Source organism: Mastomys coucha, unplaced genomic scaffold (assembly GCF_008632895.1).
Source record: "Mastomys coucha isolate ucsf_1 unplaced genomic scaffold, UCSF_Mcou_1 pScaffold22, whole genome shotgun sequence".
Classification (NCBI taxonomy): Eukaryota; Metazoa; Chordata; class Mammalia; order Rodentia; family Muridae; genus Mastomys; species Mastomys coucha.
This window is the reverse complement of record NW_022196905.1, coordinates 134,827,384-134,831,111: the sequence shown is the minus strand read 5'-3', so window position 1 is coordinate 134,831,111 and position 3,728 is coordinate 134,827,384.

The following is a 3,728-nucleotide window of genomic DNA, read 5'->3' as shown; positions in this document are numbered from 1 at the left end:
TACTCTGTAGACCAGGCTGGCCCTGAACTCACAGAGATCCCCCTGCCTCTGCCTCCCAAGTGCTGTGTGCCACCATTGCCTGGCTTATTTATCTAGCATGTTTTTATCTCTGATTATTTATCATCTGTATATATTGTCTGTTTCTGTCATCTTCCTATAAGTCTATAGTCTATTTTATGTTTGTCTATTGACCTGTCTGTCTGCCTACCTACCTACCTACCTATCTATACTTCCTTTCCACCTGGGAACACACTGAGCCCCGCTCTGCCCCAGGGCTTCCTCACAGCCTCAGAAGACACTGGGTGGGAATGTGACCTTTACTGGTTCATGTGAAGTTCATGTGAAGAAAGTACTTGGTCAGTACCTACCCAGGCAGGGAGCAGAGAGTGAAGCCACTTTGGAATGGTAGTCCAGGTTGAGTCCAAGTCCTGGCTTACTCTACAGGAAACCACGGGCCTCTGTCAGAGTGAGATTGTAGAGCCCAGGATCCACAGAGTGCCATAAATGTGAACTGTGTCAATTCAGGTACCGAGTGGGACAGCTACACTCAAGTACTCTCTAAGGCAGTGGTTCTCAAGCTGTGGATTGAGACCCCAACAGAGGGCTGAAAATCCTTTCACAGGGGTCCCATATCAGATATCCTGCATAACAGATACTTACATTACGGTTCATAACAGCAGCAAATTACAGTTATGAAGTAGCAACAAAATAATTTTGTGGTTGGCAGGGGGTCACCACAACATGAAGAACTGTATTAAAGGGTCACATTTAGCATTAGGAAGGTTGAGCACCACTGCTCTAAGGTTATAAAGGGGAAACTGAGGCTGAGACAGGAAGCCAGCAGGAGCAAGGAGAGACCATCCCTCTGGAGCCAGGGAGGCACCTGGGCTCCACAGCTGGGCAGGGTTTAGAGAGCTGCTGGCGCCGACCCCCAGGTGGGACAATGGCAGCCCAGAGTCCAGCTGTGCAGCTTCCTGTCTCTGCTCACTTCCCTCCCTGTGTCCTGGCCCAGCTGGCCTGGGGCCCCTTCCTGCCTCCCTTTAGGAGTTCTGGCCTTTGTGTCAGCCACAAGGGGTTGGGGGCTGTCTACAATGTGCCCCTGATGGCCTTTGGCTTTGGTAGCATATGGGAAGGGTGGAAGGAACTAGCTGCTATAGGGGTGAGGGATGTGAGGTTGTCAGGCTGCCTGGCTCCTGAGGCTTTGAGTGCTCCACTCGTTTCAAGAGATGGAGCTGGCTGCTTGCTCAATGTCCCTGGGTCTCAGTTTCCCCACAATGTAAAGCACTGACTCTTCAACAACATGACAAGGTGAGAGCATGGAAAAGCATCATAAGGTACTTGTATCTTACAGGGTGGAGAAGCCTGGGGACAGGCTCACAGTGGGACAGCACTAATCCCCTAAAACCCAAGTAAAAAGTTGGGTGTTTGACAAAGACTTTTCATTCTGCACTAGTGAGGTAGAAATAGACTGACCTTTGACCTCATTGGCCAGATTAGCCTGTCTGGTGAGTTACTCCAGGAACTCTAAAAGAAGGTGGAAAATACCCCACAGCACAGCGCCTGAAGCTCTGGTCTCCACGTGTATGTGAACACATGTGTGTGCACCTGCACACACCTGCGCACCATACACACATGAAGAGGCGGAGGTGCCAAGGTCTACATTTAGGTGTGCGTCTTCTTACATGTGGGACAGACCCACGAGGGGATCCATAGACTCAGCAACACACCCAGAGGTTAGATCACTTGCTCAAGGTTGCTCAGAAGTGAGAAGAAATCCAGACCCGATACACATACCCATGCACAGGCTCACACACATCTTTGCTTGGCGACGTGCAAAATACACTCATCTGTGTAAGAACACCCATACGCACACACACACACGGTGCGTATATGTGTAGACACATCCATGCACATATGCCGATGTGCGTGCATACCCCTCTCTGCCTCCACCCTGGGCCTCAGTTGAAGGCAGCTGTGCACGGGAGATAACAGAAAGGTTAATCCCACGACATGGCAGGGAGGCCCCTGGATGTCTCCGTCTTTAGACCGGAGTGGAGAGAGCTAGGATCCCAAAGCACCCTGCTACATGCCCTTGCTGTCACGTCTACTATGGATGCCCTCAGCACACAGCATGGGCTCAGCATGCAGCCAGGCCAGCTGCGTTATCCCTTTCCTTCACTGGGATGACACCTCATCCAGGAAGCTTCTCCTGATTTCCAGCCAGCTCCTGCAGCCCGGGCTTTCTCCAAGCATCACTCTTCTCCCCATCCCAGCACCTTGTCTACAGATCAGAGACCAGGTCTCTTAGCCCAGCTGCAGCCTAATTGCACTGAACTCTGGAAATGTTTGTTGAATGAGAGTCAATAAACTGAATACTTCCCTGGAGGAAATTATTAAGCTTTGAACAACCTATAGTCCTCTCCTGCCCGGTTTCTAGGCCATGGAAACATTATTTGCATGCAACTGGAAGGTACCCGGTGCCTTTCCCGTGGCTCTGTGACTCTGGCTGTCTCTCTCTTCCCAGATGTGCCTCAGGACCTTTACACCTTTCCTTTGTATCTCTCAGCCTGGCCAGCTTCCCTCACGTCTTCACAACCTTTGAGAGACGAGTAGGAGAGGGCATGCCCTCCTGAGCCCTCTCCCTATATTCCAGCCCCTTCCTCAAGCCCTGAGGCCAACAAGTAACAGACTGAGCAGCCGAAGGCATGCAAACTGGGGCCTGCTTCACCTTCTAAGTCAGGTTGCAAAGAGGCACTTTTGGCTTCCAGCCAAGTGGGATGGTGGTGGCACACGCCCTTTGATCCCAGCACTCGGAGAGGACAGAGGTGGACAGCTCTCTGAGTTGGAGGCCAGCCTGGTCTACAGAGTGAGTTCTAGGACTGTCAGGGCTATACAGGGAAACCAGGATTCAAAAAACCAAAACCAACTGAACAAAAAAAAGATGACCTTCTATCACCAGGACAGAGCCAAGCTGTATTCCTGGGCCCATGGGATTTGTTCCCCCAGGCCTGTGGCACAGATAGAATCACCAAGTAGAGCTGAAGGGTGAGGCTGGCCCCCCCTGTTCTAACCACCGTTAGGGCACACCCAGTGGGAGCTTCGGTTTCCTTATTTATTTGCTTATTTGGAGACATAGTCTCATTCCATAGCCCAAGCTGGCCTTAAACTCAGAGCCATCCTCCTGTGGCTGCTTCTTGAATTGTGGGAGGATTTCCCTGCAGCACCACACTTGAATCAGTTCTTTAAAACATGCTGCTGTGCTGGGCAGTGGTGGCACACGCCTTTAATCCTAGCACTTGGGAGGCAGAGGCAGGCAGACTTCTGAGTTCGAGACCAGCCTGGTCTACAGAGTGAGTTCCAGGACAGCCAGGGCTATACAGAGAAACCCTGTCTCGAAAAACCAAAACCAAAAAAACCAAACATGCTATGGCAAGGATGGGCGTGGACGGTGCCCAGCAACTGCAGCCACCATGCAGCCACTATGACAGCTAGAGGTTAGGTCAGCTGTGCCCTTTCAGCCTGAGGTCACCAGACCCCAGCAGGGCAGGCTCTGTAGTAGTTGTCCTTCTTCAGTTTGCTGCTGCCTGTGGAGCCTGGCTTCTGTCTGCATTAACTGGATCCTGCAGCACTCTCTGCCGAGTGAAAGAAGACCAGAGCTCTGGCCTAGGTCAATGCCATGCCATGGCTGCCCCCTCTTGCCCCCCTCCCTTACTCCCTCCACCCCCACC